The sequence below is a fragment of the Squalius cephalus genome, assembly GCF_949319135.1.
Source record: "Squalius cephalus genome assembly, chromosome: 20".
Classification (NCBI taxonomy): domain Eukaryota; kingdom Metazoa; phylum Chordata; class Actinopteri; order Cypriniformes; family Leuciscidae; genus Squalius; species Squalius cephalus.
Window position 1 is genome coordinate 26,474,706 of NC_137141.1, and position 17,025 is coordinate 26,491,730.

Here is a 17,025-nt window from a genome sequence, read left to right on the forward strand (position 1 = left end):
AATTTTTCACCCCAAAATGAACATTTTGTCATTACATTAAGTTTTTCCAAAGGGGTAGGGATTCAAATGTAATATGATGGGGTTTTTTTTTGTTTAATATTGAATTTATTGTTTAATATACAGGGGTGCACATAACTGGTGCTCACGTGTGGTAAAAATAAACGACGCGCAGCAGAAAACATGGAAGGAAGCGCTTTTGAGTACCAACATTTTGGGCCAAAATGTTGGTACTCAAAAGCGCTTCCTTCCATGTTTTCTGCTGCGCGTCGTTTATTTTTACCACACGTGAGCACCAGTTATGTGCACCCCTGTTAATATATAATTTTTTTAGCGATTAAAACAGAAGTTTGATAAAAACTACTTTTTTTTTTTCTCTCCGTTAGCCACTTTCTACAGTTATTGTATAATATGTGCCCTTCGTCTTTTTATGGATTGGCACTCGATTTTCTGCTATCTTCTGCTTTCCAAACTGGTAAGAATTTGTTTCTTCTGCTGAACACAAAAGAAGATATTTTGAAGAATATGGTCAATCAAACAGTTGATGTGCCCCAAATATGAAATAGTATTTTCCCCCATACAATAGAAGTCAATGGGGCCCATCAACTGTTTGATTACCCATATTCTTCAAAATATCTTATTTTGTGTTCAGCAGAAGAAACAAATTCTTACCAGTTTGGAACAACATGAGAGTGAGTAAACATTGACAGAATTTTTCTTTTTTGGTGAAATATCCCTTCTAAAATCTGTATGTCCAAAAAAGGTATATTTAATTTTTCACAGCACTGTATGTGGTGAACCCACAAAACTGGTACAAAAAGATATGAAATTGAACAAATAAATGAATTGAATTCTAACTGGCAGTGATTTCCACAGCAGTGTCCTTTCTTTGACCCCACTCCACCCCTGTCCTCTCAGAAGAGCAGCCCCTATGAGCGTGCTAATTAACACTCATTAGTTCATCATTGTCTGATCCTCTCCAACAAGCCCACAGATGTAACCAGGAAGCTACTCCACTCCGTCGGAGGTAGACTTCTGTCTAGCAAGCAGCCGTGCGGCTCGGCAAGGAAATGATGACAAACTACAGCCAACCACATGCTGAGAGGTTGGACGACTGTGAGTGATTGAGTGATCAGTGATAATGAAGAGATATACAGGGAACCAATGGGGTGGCGGCGAAACATCCGTCCTTATGGGAGATGCATATATTTTCACACCCATTCCGAACAAGCACTGCGCACACATGGAAAGCAGCAAGCAGAAAGACATGGCTTTCCATGCATCCCACCATCTTTTTACCACATGCAGTCATTTCAGTCCAATGATCTGCAGTGGACTCATAAAGAAACATCTGCGTTTAAGCACACAGCAACCCAAGAAAGGGAGAGAAAGAGACACAGATGACACCAGCTCAGCAGACACGACAAAGACAGCAGATTAGTGGGCAGAAGTTGACACACTCATCTCCCAGAGGAAGATCTGAACACCATACGCCGGCTCCAACATTATCACAAACGCTCCCGACACAGTCCTACTGTAACACTAACAGTTTATGTGCACCCAGTGAAACATTTTATTGCTCTTTCATATAGTCAGCAGACTTTGATAACTTTTTAATTACATTTCATCTTTCAACTTTCACACTTTCTATCGTCATTTCAAAACATTGAAGTGAAGACATTTGTTGATCCATTAAGCGTATATCCACTTTCCTGCAGAATTTAGTCTTCAGGATTACTAGAAACAAACACACCTGAAGGCAAGCCTGCAACCTTAGCTGAAAACAGCGTAGAATGGATGGAAACATTCTTTTGAATGGATGTCAATAGAGGAAAGGGTTCACTGCGCTGAATAAAGCTTATCACTTTTTTTTAGCTTATCACAGAGTTTTTACATTTTTTTATGCAGCCATCTGATAATAAATGCTTTTTAATGCGAAAGAGTGCCATGGTCATCCTAAAGTTTTTATTGATGGACTATTAAAAACCCTAGACCATGGAGCACCTTGACTGGATACTTCTCCTTAAGATGCGCTCTCTTCTATTGGACTTTGTTTAAAGCTTATCACTTATTGAATCGACAGCCCATTGGCTGATCTTCAGCATGTTTGCTCTTAAACTTTTGTTTTGGATTGATCTATTTTTAGAGTTTACACCGGGGAAAAATGCTGTTTTATAAGTGAAGTCATGGGCAACTGTACGACAGGTATGATTTAGTTTACGGCACTTCTCATTCATTTCTATGGTATCTGCAGACTGTGACTGACTGTCGCACAACTCTGAATGAATTTCAATGACGTCAAGGCTGTAAGGCGATTTGTTACCAAGGCACACATGATCCTTGTTAGCTGTTAAACGTTTTCCAACGATTGAGCCATGGACCCTCATATCTCCCAATAATAAAACCATCTCTGCTAGAAAGATGCAGGCAGGTGATTTTGATCAAGGTTGGTGGTAAACTCTGCAGGAAAGTGGATTACCAGGGCCAGAGTTGAGGACCCCAGGTATAGAGCTTTAAAATAGACATGAAAAGCATAGCCCAGAAAATGTGGAATTGGATGTTGAAATCTGTTAAAATGACTTCTACAAAAAAATATTTTGGCCTTCAAAGTGTTCACTGATTTAGCTGGTTTAATTGCTAGTCATCAAGTGGTGACACAATGTTGTTGTTGTTTTTTTCATTACATTTTAGCACATGAGTCTATGTCAAAACTTCAAATGTTGCGAAAGCTAGTTTAGAAACACTTTTTGTAAGGAAGTTGGGCTTTAAAGCAAAACAAAATGTGTTATGAATTGCATATGCGTCCACGTCTTATTAAAAGTGTTGTTATCTGTAATTTTCAAAGGGTGTCCTAAATCTTCATAAACAGTAAAAAGGCCTAACGAAATCTAAATTCTGAAAAAGCTCTCACAGAATCAGAATTTTTATGGTCCCATGAACTTCAATTGCACATTACAGTTGAAGATGCCAAGCAATTTCAGGGCAGCTTTTCTCACAGGGATTAAACCGGTTCAAAGAACCAAAACCAAAAACGAAGTAACGTATATAAAGGCAACTAGGCTGTGGTAAAAAAAATAAGATGCACCTATCAAACATCAGTCATCCATATTTTTGTAATTTTGTCAAATATATAAGTGTGTGTGTGTGTGTGTAATGTTTATTTTATTTGGTAACATCACTTGTTAAAAGATAACATCACATGTTTCTGAAGATAAAAAAAAGTCCCACTGCATTCTTTATTAATTTGGAACAGACAGTGGGTTCTCTCATTTTAGAAATAATAACACCAAGCCTTCATTTATTTTGATTAAAAGTTCATTAAAAAGTTAATGAGATTTAAACAGGAAAATAGTACAACTGTCCTTATTTCTGAATATTTCTTGATTTCTTTCATTTGAAAGGGTAGTTTACATACGGCAAAGCTTTTGGAGTAATCCTATTGGAATTATAGCATTTCTTTTAATATTTGCAAAATCTCCTCCTCGCTCCAAAAACATGTTTCTTCAGCAGCTTGACTTTTTACAACTTTCTTTATCTTATATAACACAAAATTATCTTTGTTTGGGAATGCACAGATCCAAATATTCAGGTAGATATTCTGAATGACTCAAATTTAGATTGACATATGCGGATGCCTTATTCTGATTTCTAACTGGAATATTGACTTACTATTGCTATTGAAATTAGGTTATAATGACACTTACTTAATCAGAATATGACCAAATTCTGAATAATACTGGATTATTCCTGTGCATGTAAACACAGTCACTGTTAAGACCTCTTCTGAAAAGTGCAATACTAGGGTCTTCTTTATTTTACTTCTTTACTACTATAAATGTAAGGTAATTCAGGAACCTCCCCTCCCCATGGCCCTTTGACACCACCTCAACTTACATTGTAGTCTCTAAACACACAGCGTCCAATGTGGGTCTAGTATTAGGATCTCCAGCCCCTCCACGCTAAGATTAGGGCACATTCTCTGATCCAGTACAGTAAGGACTATAAAGCTCCTGCTCTGTGTACGGATGCTGAGGTCTGCACCCATCTGCTCAGCTTCTGCCCACTAATCTGCTGCGAACCAGAGAGAGAGAGAGAGAGAGAGAGAGAGAGAGAGACTGCGGATAACATTCGTTCTTGTAAGTCTACCACCAGAGGTTTTTACTTGCACCCGAGTGTCCACAGTGACAAATGTGGTTTAGAGGTGACTGATTAAAAAGGAAAGCTGGGCCGCTTGCCTTGCAAGAGTAGCTGTCATCTACGGAAACCTTCAGACCAGACATATTGAAAATCTACAGGCGTAATCGGTTCATATGCAACAGCAGATGTCTGCAAGGAAAAAACGCAGGGTACATGTTTCAATCAAGCGCACAGCAACAAGCAAAGCTAAACGAGTATGGATTAATATGACAGGGCTAACCCGCGTCCTGATTTATAGGGCATTGTGGTATGTGCATATGTGGCGGCGCATATGTGTACCGCAGAACATTAAGGAGGACGGTGCAGGCGCTCTTTTCCCATTTCAGTCGAACAGATCTTATCTCATCCCAGCGAGGAGCCAGCGAGTGGCATTTTCAAAGGAATTAGACCAGAGCTTCCAGCATGTCTGCCAAACGCTGCACGGAGAGTGAACACTCCACTAGGGAACAGATGGTCATTACGATCATTTATAAGTTATTAGCGCACATGATCCTACCTTGGTCTGCCTAATCCAACAGTGCCTGTTTTTATCTGGTTCCGTTCAGAGTGAGCGCACCTGCCCTAATGATCAGGATGCTCCAACTCATCATCTTGGCATATTGTGAATGATGTAGATGTTCCCACCAGGTGAAACACTCCTATTGTTTCAGAAGGAGAGGAACTTGTGGTTGATCTCATTGGGAGAAAGCCATTTTTTTAAATTTTTGCAACATTTGATTAATAAGGGTAGGATCATATAGTATAATAAAGGGTGGATAGAAAACTTCAATGGGTGCCACAAATAAAATAAAATACAATTATTATTGTTATTATTATAAAAAGTGGTGCTGGAAATTACCCATGCTGGACTTGAACTTACATCGCCCACACAATACAGATTTTACATTCACAGAGTCTGAGGTCTTCAAAAAGTAGCTTATTAGTGGATGTATGAAAATAATATAATCTTTACATATTATAGCTATATGTTATAGATTGAAGACTGAGCTTTAAGAGACAGAAGCTTGAGGTTATATATAGCTTTTGTTTTCAGTTCCACATTGAGATTGATTTAACGTTTTTCTTTAATGCTGGTTCTCTTTAGCATGTGCTGAATGGCAGGGCTGTGGAGATGAAGGCTTCCCTGTCATCTCCCATGTTGTCTGTACAAACAAGTCACAGAATGAACACCCCAAACAGGTGTGCGCTGACGCCGGATGTCGAACAGCCAGCCTCAGTCACATAGAGAGGCAAAAATAGAGCCAATCAATGTCCCGCATGGTTACAGTGGGTTTGTTTGTTCAAAGTGCCAAGGCCTCAACATAGAAAGAATCGCTTAAACTTTTAATGAAAGAATGAATGAATGTTGACCCTGATTGCTTCTAATCAGGGTATTAAATGAAATGAAATCAATAAAATGAAATATTTTTTACTGTTAAATGGGTTATATGTAAGAATTATGTATTAATCTCTTTTTATTGCCAATGTGTGAACAGCTTGTAACGAAACTTAAAAAAACGAGACCTTCCCCCGAATTCATAGGTTGTCTCTGAAAGCCTGTAGACTGATTTTTATGTGCAGGACTCAACGTTGTTTCATTGTTTTAGGGTGTGATGTGTAACGTTTCTGGGCTGTAGAAAGCGCACGACGAATGATATGCAGAAAAACAAGGTATTTAATAGGAGTAACATACACAGTCACACAAACAATTACCAACAAGGGATAGAACAGAACAGGGAGTATACACAGAGTGAAATCAGGAAACTAACTAGACACTGATGGAGGAAGATTAACTAATCAGGGATTAACAAGAACAGGTGCAAACAAGACAGAACATAATTGGGACATTACAATTCTGACAATTGATGACAACAACAAAAAAACAGAAAAAAGGGCGGAGACTTCGGTGGAGGGCGTGGAGCTGGGGATGGACTGGAACCTGGGGACGTTGGCCGAGGACACCATGGTGGCACAGAAGGGGGGAGGAGCCAGGGTGGAGTCTAAGCTGACGGGCAGGACAACACTCGGGAGCCGATCAACGGTGTTGAAACCATGGGTGGCTGAGGATCCCACAGAGCTGAGTGGCCGACGGACCATGGCGGCACCGTAGACCCGGAAGATGGGAGCTGAGCCGCTGATCTGCGGGAATGAGGCGGTGGCGTGGGGATGGATGACCGGGGTGACGATGTGGTGAGGGAGGCCGACGGGGAGGTTAGAGGAAGGGAGGAGTCCAGGGGTGCGAACGAGTGCAGCCCAAATCCTGGAAGTCCATGGCTGCCGCTGGAGGCCGACCTGGAGTGTCGAGTGAGCCCCGCGGAGCTTCCGGGCAGACGGACCGCGGAGGCGATGAAGGAGTGGTTGGTCGAGGTGAGGCCGACGGGCTAACAGGACGGGGTGGTGGTGTGGGCCTGGAGGCCCGAGGTGTAGCCAGGGATTTGGTCTCTAGACGAGCTGGTGGCAGGGGAGCCCAAGGCGTGGAGGATGAGCCACACGGAGTGAGCGGCGGTGGCAGAGCCGAGGAGCTACAAGACACCAGTGGTGCGGACGGATCCAGGGGGCTGGTCGTGACCAGTGATGGAGACGGGATAAGGATGACAGGCAGGGATGCGGACGGAAGACTTCAAGACGGGACCGGCGAAGAAGATGATGATGTGTGGCTGGGAATTGGGTGGGAATAGGATCCGCGGACAACAGGTCTATTAGGTTGTAGTCCGCTCCTGGCTCTGCGATGGACTGACCCGCCTGCGTCGACTCCGGGGCTGGTTCAGGAATGACCTCGGTGGGCGCCTCGGGCTCGCTGTCTGTGAGGGAGAGGTCGCCATTCTGGATCATCCAGGCCAGGTAACCCAGATAGGGCCTGCTCTCCGGGCGGAGGAGAAGCTGCAGCGTGGGTGAGTCCATCAAGTTCATCTTTGTTTGGTCGGTTATTCTGTAATGTTTCTGGGCTGTAGAAAGCGCACGACGAAGGATATGCAGAAAAACAAGGTATTTAATAGTAAACTCGGGAGTAACATAAACGTTCACACAAACAATAACCGACAACGGATAGAACAGAACAGGGAGTAAAAACACAGGGTAAAATCGGGAAACTAACTAGACACTGGTGGAGGAAGATTAACTAATCAGGGATTAACAAGAACAGGTGCAGACAAGACAGAACATTATTGTGACATGATGTTTACGCATGCCCCCGAGAGCCTCTCTTCCATTCTAAGACACATAAAATAAATGCTTACAATGTTCAAGATAATGCCAAAAGAGCCATTCTGCACTGTAATGTCAATGTGTCATTCAAAGAAAAGGGATTAATGAGGGTTATGCACAACAAACTTTCCGTATTCTGTAAAACAGGTTGCATCACTTCCTGTTCAGGTCTTTTTTTTCTTCTTTTTTTTTACAGTAAAACCATGAAAGTTAAATTTTCCTTCCTTCTATTTTTACTATAACAACCCCCTCACCCCCAAAACATCCCTTCCCTTGGCATCTTAAATACAACAGATTATGTTCAGGTCTTTTGTATGTGTTTCGTAATAGAGCCGTTTTATAAGATAACTTCAAAGGAGTGAGCAAAGATGAGCATAACTGATGTCCATTGCAGATTGATATCTAAAAGTTTTTTTTTACTTCACTGTGAGTTTGTACTGCCGTTAACACTTTCTCCAACAAGCTAAGCAATGAAGCCTGTTTTCTGTTCAGATCTAAATAGTCTATATTCTCAACTTTATAATCAAACTATCATAACAGTGTAATTTTAATTACCTCATCTTTCGACGTGATGCCGGTGAATTGCAGAGCTGGTGCAAAAATATCCACATCACCATGAACAGATGCTTTCTTAATTGCTGTTGTGTTTATTTTGTTATTGAGAGGGAAGCGCGCAGCACATTATTCATCCAAACGCTGCTCTCAGAAGTTTAGGGTGTGAAGAACGCCTTTATCTTACAATTCTGACTTTTTTTCTCAGAATTGCGAGATATAAACGCACAATTTCTATTTAGATATAAACTTGCAATTCTGACTTTTTTTCTCGCAATTTCAAGTTTATATCTCGCAATTCTGACTTTATAACATGCAATTGCAACTGTGTGTACGAGTATATTATGATGTACTCGAGCAAGAAGTTCCTGGCTGCAGTTCACTTAATGGCCACCGGTGTCGCTAATAACAAAGATTTCTGAATTCTATAGAGAGAGAGAGAGAGAGAGAGAGATGCTGATTGCTGTTTACATTAAAAGGAATCAAACTCAGGTCCGAGTGCTTGGAGTTCTGTATATAAAAGGGTGGAGAATATGTGGTTAAATTGGTAAAGTGAAGTTACTGCTGGCATGGACTATGAGGAGCAGCTTGTCCCCTGCTGATGTGGCTGAAGGAAGAAGGAAGAAACAGGAAGCTATTCGCCGCAAGACAGATGGACGCTCGTCCTGAGGAGATGCTCCTCTTCCACAGCACCTTCACTCATAAAATATACTCACACAGAGTGGAGAATAGATCGGAAGAGAGGGGAAGGAATGGGAGAGGTGTGACACGTGCAATTTCTGTCAGGTGGAGTGAGAACGTTCCTATCGCATGACTTGAGAGAGCAGTGTCAGATCTGCATGGTGCCAGATTGTCAAGTGACACAGGCAATCGTACTGTATGTGTCACATGTGCTTTATTAGGGTAAGGGAGACCACGCACACACACATGCGCGCCACATGACGTGTGTGTGGGTTTGAGACGCAGTGATAGGCCTGAATCTCCGGCACCCTCACAGGTGTGTGCATCACCACAGTCGGATGCTCTCATCCACATGAGCGGCACATGAGAGGTGCAAACAGCTGTGTGGTGACTTGATTGCGAATGTGATCTGTGAGCTACGACAGAGCTAATGAGAATGTTTCTATCCAAGAATACATCTGAAATCCATGTTGACCCTCACCTTTATCATAATTGGATACTTTATTTGGTGAATTCATTATCCAATCAGAAAAAAACAGCTACATTTTTTTCGTGTTTTTTTTTTTCATGTTGACAAAAGCTGTGTCATATTCAAGCTAGCGCACACTACATGCTAGCTGCCTTGAGCACATTTGAAGACTCTTTTTTTTTTGTTAGAGATGTTAACAACTTCAGCAACACTAGACTTTTAGCACACATTGCAAACTGAGAACTGATTCTTGACAACAAACAACATGGATTAAACTGTTTGGCTATAATCTGAGGCTACAATAGCAGTCTAGTCGCAAATTTAAAGTATAGCTTACTGAAATTTTTTTTTTTTATGGAGACCTGCATGTGACATCCGTCTAAAACCGCAAGATGCAGTGCTCAGGAATGATTTTGAAAAAGTACAGCGCAGAAGACGAGGGTCTCAAGACACACTTTTGAGACGTGATGCAATAACGGAAATAACAGAAATAGCCAAACAGCAAAATAGATAGCTACTGTTTTTGACATGGAAAAAAATAAATTAATAGCACTGGCTATAGCATTTGACCTTGATAAAAATTGTGTTGCTGCTCAGAGAACTACAGGCAGAGATCTGTATGGGTTCACCCCATCCTCCAACCATCAAATAAAACAGTTGCCATGCCAACTTGCTACTGTAAACAACACTTGCCCTGCCTCCGGGGTCTTCTGATTGGTCCACTGTTTTGGACCTGACATTGATGAGTGGAGCTGTATCTAAAAGTTGAAATTCTTTTAACTTGACACAGTGTCTTAAAAATGTGGCGCTCATGTGCAAGACGCAGCACAAGACGCGAGACACAAGCACAGTAGTCATACACGTCTGTCTTAGTGCGTGTTTACAAAACAATGGAAAAGTAGCGCATTGGAATGGAAAAATGCATTCGGTGTGAACGTCACCTTAATCATTCATTCCCTTGTTATTCACCTTATTCCGGAAGTAGCACTGGGTGGCGCCATCCGCGTAATCTCACTTCCTGGTTTAGCTACTTAGCGCTTTGTTTGCCCTGGTCCAATCTGTTATCTGTCTTGATATAAGTAGATAGACTATAATATTATAGCCAAATGCGTTGGCCTATGGTTATTAACAACTGCTGCAACGTACTAAAGTACATTTCACTTGAAGCTTTTGAAACAATGCCACAATCAAATTATTTAATAGCTGTGTCTTTCTAATAGCTATTACTTAGTTATGAAGATGTGCACAAACACTACTACATGTAAAGTTTGAAACATTATTACACCACAGTTTGTTTGCTTAATCACCAGATACATTTGCATTTGCCAACAGATGAGAAAAAAATAACCACGAACTGGTGTAGAAAGAAAGTAGAGCCTCAACTTGATGAACAAGAGGGTAACGTTAGCTTAGCTAACTGCTAGCTGCAATTTCTTATGGTTTGATCTCTAACACAAGTAATGGCTGTAAAATAAATCCAGCGACTGAATTCTAGAGGACCATAGCTTTCAAACAAGGTATAGCATGTGTATGTGTCCTGTAGTGAGACCATTACAACATTAGATGTTTGTGGCTAATGTAGGCTAAACACTACACATCGGCCGGGCTGCGATCAGACAGGCAGACGGGTCATATAAACACCTAAAAGTCGTTTAAAAATTACCCCGAGAAACAGTGCATTGCTGTGCTGTTGGTACACACGTACATAGCACATTTGGCACAAATTAGCTTATCTTATGTGACATTTTATCAGTGAGACTTCTCTGCAGTTCTCCTCGAAATTGAATGAGGGTCCGCTAAACCGGAAGTTGGTTTACAACGGAAGTACTGGACAGAAGTAAAAGTGGGCGGGGCGGAATAAGGTGAAAAGTGAAATCGTGTTAAAAACGCGAGATGCAGGTCAGTGGATTTTTAGATTTTTTTTTTTTTTTAAAGTCATGCGATAGGAACGTTCTCACTCCACCTGACAGAAATTGCTTGTGTCACACCTCTCCCATCCCTTTCCCTCTCTTCCGATCTATTCTCTATTCTCAGCGTTTTGTGCGACGCTGCAAAAGATGCAAGCAAAACGGTAAAAGACGTCTATCTAGGATGTGTTTACATTGAAAAACAATGGATAAGTTGACTTAACATTGACTTCCATTGTTTCATTGTGGGCAAAAACCGGATCTTCTTTTGTGTTCTGCAGATACTGGTTTGGAACAACATGAAGGTGAATATATGATGATAGTATTTTCATTTTTGCATAAACTATATAAAACCTGAAATGTAGATATTTCTCGTAATGTGCATTTGACTTTATTGACTGACAATCCTGATGTATAGAAATCAGAGCATGACAATTGTTTTGGAAGAATTGTGCTGCATTTGCGCATTCACAATTATAGGCCTTTGATCCTTTACAGTATGCGACAAAGGGTCATATGATAGTGAGATATTGCACTTGTACTGGATAATAATGGTGGAGTCTCAGCATAAACACCAGATCAAACACCATATATTGTGTTCACCAGCCAAAAGGTTCCCTTTACACCTGGCATTAACATGCATTAGGTGATCGGATCACAATTGAACAACTGACCACATGAAAACCCAGGTGTAAATACACCCAAGATGTATTGTAATCGGATCAATCAAACCACATTTGGATGTGATCAAGGACAGATTCTGACCGCATTTGATGAAGGTGTAAATGCTGATGTGTTTTCTTTGTCTTTTCTTTCTATTCTGCTCTCACAATGCAAAAAAACAAACAAAAAACAAATACCAGGTACTGTATATTCCATGTATTATTCCAAAGGAATCTCTTTTTTGAATTATTTGGAATTATATGTCAATGTTTCTGTCATTCAGTTGCGTATATGATTAAAATACATTTAAAGGCAAAATATAAAACCCAGCTAAAGAATATCCACATACTATCTGGACACAAATTGCATGTTAATTCCAGGTGTAAAGGGCCATTGCATGCGTCTGATCCGAATAGCTCTCAGTTCTGAGTGCAGGTAAAAATCCCTCCAGTAGCCAGATGGGCTTCACTATTACACATAAAGCACAGAGCTGCGCAAATCCTGTGCCCGCATGGTCACAGCAGAAGCGTGATGGGACATCTATTGCCACATAGAGAGCGCAGTGATAGATAGAATGAAAGAAAAGAGACAGAAAGAGAAACAGAAGGAGGGGGGCTGTGCGCTACAGCTGGCATGGAATTTACAGCGCCAGTCGCCAGTGTTGCAGAGCTCCTTAACAACTTCACAGGCTGCAGAGAAGAGCTTTAAAGTGTCCACATGGCCTCTGCAGCAGGGCTTTAGAAGGGTTCTGCTCAACTCCTTCCACCAGCTGCTGCTGGGGACACCAGCGCGTCTGTGTGTGTGTGTGTGTGTGTGTGTGTGTGTGTGTGTGAGAGAGAGAGAGAGACGGAAACAAATCTGTGCAGAAGAGAGAGGGTGTCAGAGCAGAAAAAAACAAGTGTAAGAAAATTATTTTAAAAAAACACAAATAAATGCTTTTTTTTTTTTTTTTAAATTAAGAAAGCAAAAATAAGCAGATGTGACTTTAGCTTTTTGGGAAAATAAGGCTGATGACTTCAGTTCAAAACTTTTAGTTTCTGCAGAAAATGTAAAGAAATTAATACTTTTAAATTGATCAAAAGTGAAAGTATCACGTTTGAACTTTCGATTCTTCAAAGAATCCTAAAAAACAGTTTTCATCATTGGTAATAAATAAAAAAAAAGTTTCTTGAGCAGCAAATCAGCATATTAGAATGATTTCTGAAGGATCACGTGACACTGAAGACTGAAGCAATGACTTTGCCAGTAGAGGAAGAAATTATATTTTAAAATATATTCAAATGGAAAATTAACATTTCCTGGTGTACCATCGCAGGCTTGGGTTGGTGGGATTCCTTCACACAGTCTTACTCCATGTGTGGGGGAGATTTGAGGTAATGTTTCTTTGCTCTTTTGTCATTCTTTGCTCAAATGTTCTCCTCTCACCGGGGTCTCAGATGTCCTTTACATAGCATATTTCAGTAGTCTTATGACAAAAGGGGGTTTGCGGGGATCAGAGTGTATTCCCACCATCTCTATGCAAGCCTGGGCCACATTCACTGTGGACATTAGCATTTCAAGGAGTTTCTATTAGCGATGGCAAGAAAAGCTTCCCTCTGTGGGGGAGATCCATTTTGTCCTCTTTTCCAACATCTGTTCTAACCTACAGAGCCAGAAGGGGAACTAGATAATGCCAAAGAAGCTTTTGATTTACAGTAATGACACCACTGACTAAGTTTCTGTAAAGAGGAGGGTGGGCAACGAAATAAAAGACAAAAACAATTTTGTGCTATCTGTAATGAGACAATATTCAGTTCTCTCAGGAAAGCATCAGAGGTGTGTTTCCCACCAACTTGAACTCTCATATATCTATATTCAATAGGAAAAGATGCTGTATTTTTAAAGTTTTTTTCTTATAGAACTCATTTTAAACTGTATTTTTAACAGTCGTTGATATAAGAACAGGATAAACAGATATACGAAAGGAGAGAGAGACAGTTGACAAGAGTGTGGGGCTTGATCCTCGGCCCATCTGCCCTGTCCTTGCAGTCTGTTGCTCAGGCTGGACTGAGCTGGATGGCAGGAGGTCCGCTATACCCTCACAGACGCTGCGTGAAGCTAAACCCCTCATGCTCAAGGCTCAGGAGCTCAGTCATGACGCAGCCCAGTGTCAAAGCTCTCAGCTCCACATGTCACTGACGGGACTCAAGACTGGACAAACAGGTGACTGTAAGCAGTGACCTAGTGTGAGATGATAAACTTCATGTAAAACCATTTTAAACAACATATTTCCAATTCTAGAGTAATTATATGTGTAACACTTTATTTTGATGGTCCACTTTAGACATTCTACTAAATTAATTCGCAACTACATGTCAAAGCACTCTCATTAGAGTTTTAACTGTCTGCTTAATATCTACTACTAACACTTTATTGTGATGCTCACCCAACAGACATTCTACTGACTATATGCAACTATATGTCAATTTTTTTATTAACACCTAACCCTAACCAAACAGTACTAATACTCTATTGAGAGTTAGTTGACCAAATGTACTTATAAGTAGAATGTCTAAAGTGGACCATTGGAATAAAGTTCAAACAGTATATGCATTTTTTTAACTTGATATTTATTAAGAGGCTACAGTAACTTTATATTTATTAAGAGGTTACATGAAATATTTTGACTTAAAATTCATTTGTAGGAGCATTTAAGTGAACAGCAATAAAACTAAGGTGACAATACACTTTTCCTAATATATATGGGGAGACTGGGCTTGGCTGTCACACTTTAATATTTCTGAGTGCTAGAAAAAGCTGTCCATGAAAAATTTCCATCATTATTGAAAAATATAGTTCACTGAACAAACATTGACCATTTGTCACCTTGAACTGTCGTATTATATTGCCTTTATAGCAATATATATATATATATATATATATATATATATATATATATATATATATATATATATTGCTGTGAAGGCAATATAGTATGACAACACAAGGTGATTAGTATTAGTATCTCGTATTAGTATTGGTATCAAAAGGTAAGATCAGAGACTTTTCCCATTAGGATTTACTGAATAGGCTATGGCCCAGAAGCCTGGTGTGTTTTCTATTGTGTTCTTCCATCTGCACTGTCTTTAATTTAAATGCATGCAGTTGGCCACAAGCTTGTAGTTCAAAACAGATTTTGTGAAGATCACAAATGGCTTCAGTATGTCTGTGTAACTAGATTTGGAAATAATTTAAGTGGAGTGAGATGATTATAAAACATAAAAAATGAATTTCTGTTTCTGAATCATAATGTTTCATGCTTTACCAAACAAGTTTTACAATGTGATGTAATCAAACTGAGCCTATTGAGTTATAGGTTTGGGCCACCTGCACTGACCACCTGGCTGCTTTGTTTAGGGATTTCATTGTTGTGGGCTGTGGGCGTACAATTCATGCTCTCTTTTTTGGACAATGAACTCACTCTCTCGCATTTTCATCTCTAGCGATTCTAAGAAAAAGCATGTGACCTGTCCATGCCAGGCCAGGTGCCATCTTATCTAACCGTGGTGCAGCACTGCAATTATTTTCCCTTGTGTGGTCCAGATGCAAAACCATCAAGAGAACGTCACTTCTAATGATTATCTTAGGTGCTATTCTAGAGCCAGAGCGCATTAGATGTGCGTGTGAGACATTATATCTGTGTTTCCAATAATCAGAGCCAGCGGGATCTGTGGGAAAAGCACTTCACAGTACCTGTAGTCTCCACAACTTGCTTGACATTTTAGTTTACAACTTACCGAATAGAGCACAATCCACAAAAGTCATAAGAAAGTCATTATTTTATGTATGTAAAGTGTTTTTAAATACATGAATAGAATGGACAGAAAACTGAGCTGCACATCTTTGACCTAAATACTAAGTGAGGCATTACGTAACAATAAATGTTTAAACAGTATGTGTGGTGTTACAGTATGTGTAAATATTATTTTCCATAAAAAATGTCTTATAGACACCATAAAATCAAAATGGACATAAAACATAAAATTCACTCTGGCCGTGACATCTCTTCTCTTCTCTGATGACGTGTTTACTACTACATTTTTTCTCATCCAAGAAGTTGTTTCACTCAGATATACGTCACAATAGGGAAGGAAAGATGATCGTTTCATGTTTCATTTCTTGCAGACTTTAACTTATGGCATCTGATCCAAAAAAAAGTCAATATTTACAGCTCTAATTACCTCCTGTTCAAAGCCGGACTGCAAATGGAAGGTCAAGTCAAGCAGGGTGCATTATGGCATACAATATTCTGTGCAGTGTGGTTTGTTGTGTCTTGCACATTTTGAAAAATGTAACACTATAAACTGAAATAACAGTGAGTAGCCTGCTATCCCGAACATAGAGTGTGTCTTGAACAATGCATACAATCCCAGCATGCAAACACACACACAGCTAAAGACACATGCTTGCATATGCGCATACACACAAACACGCACGCATACGCATGGCCAGATGGGCTTCAATACTAAGGCTTAGTTTAATGACAAAGAACCCTCAATCTGCACAACATGGGTGGATTTAACTATCATTTTAAAGTCCATCTGCGAGATGTTTGACTTCCGATCACAATGCTTCCTTGTTTAAATCGAAAAAAGTGCACAGACTTGTTCATCTGTGGGTACTACGCACGAATGTTTTAAGTAATGAACGTTCGAGCGAGATGTCGTGTCATGCCTTTAGCCCTGCAGCCACATCCTAACATGTGATATGTCACCACGAAGCGTTTATTTATCGAGCCTGCTGCAGCCCGGGCCGGTCGGGTAGCAGAGAGAGAGAGACAGATAGACAGACTGACAACGAGGAGATAGACTAGCTACCTATTTATAGCCCCGGCCATCTGCAAAAGCTCCCTCTTGTCTTTGGTCATCCTGTTCACAAAGGCTGGGAGGCAGATTCCAGCAGCAGCCGCTCCATTCACTATTCATTCCAGGACCCGGCAGCTCCATATGGATCCGGACCACTGCTGGGACCAGGCAGGCTCTGTTTTTTCCTTGGGATTGACATGGTAATGGAGCTGCGGAGGAAGGAGCTGTTCTGAGATCAGATGAGAGCTGCGGCCCCCTACGCCCGGCTCTTTCCTCCACAGCTCCCAGGTCAGCCCTTTCACCCCTTCCGGCCACCCAACTGATCTGGGAGCACTATGGGCATCTGTGAAAGGCTAATGACAGGCTTTTATGTTTGGTCTGCTTTATTATAGCCCCACTAACCCTGTCTGTCCATCCAAGCTGTATGTTGCACGGTGCAGCCGGGCGTCTGGAGAATCCTTTAAAAAAATGATCTCACTGGCCCACTCGATCTATTATACACTATAGGGAAAGATGCTGAATTGTTCTGTCT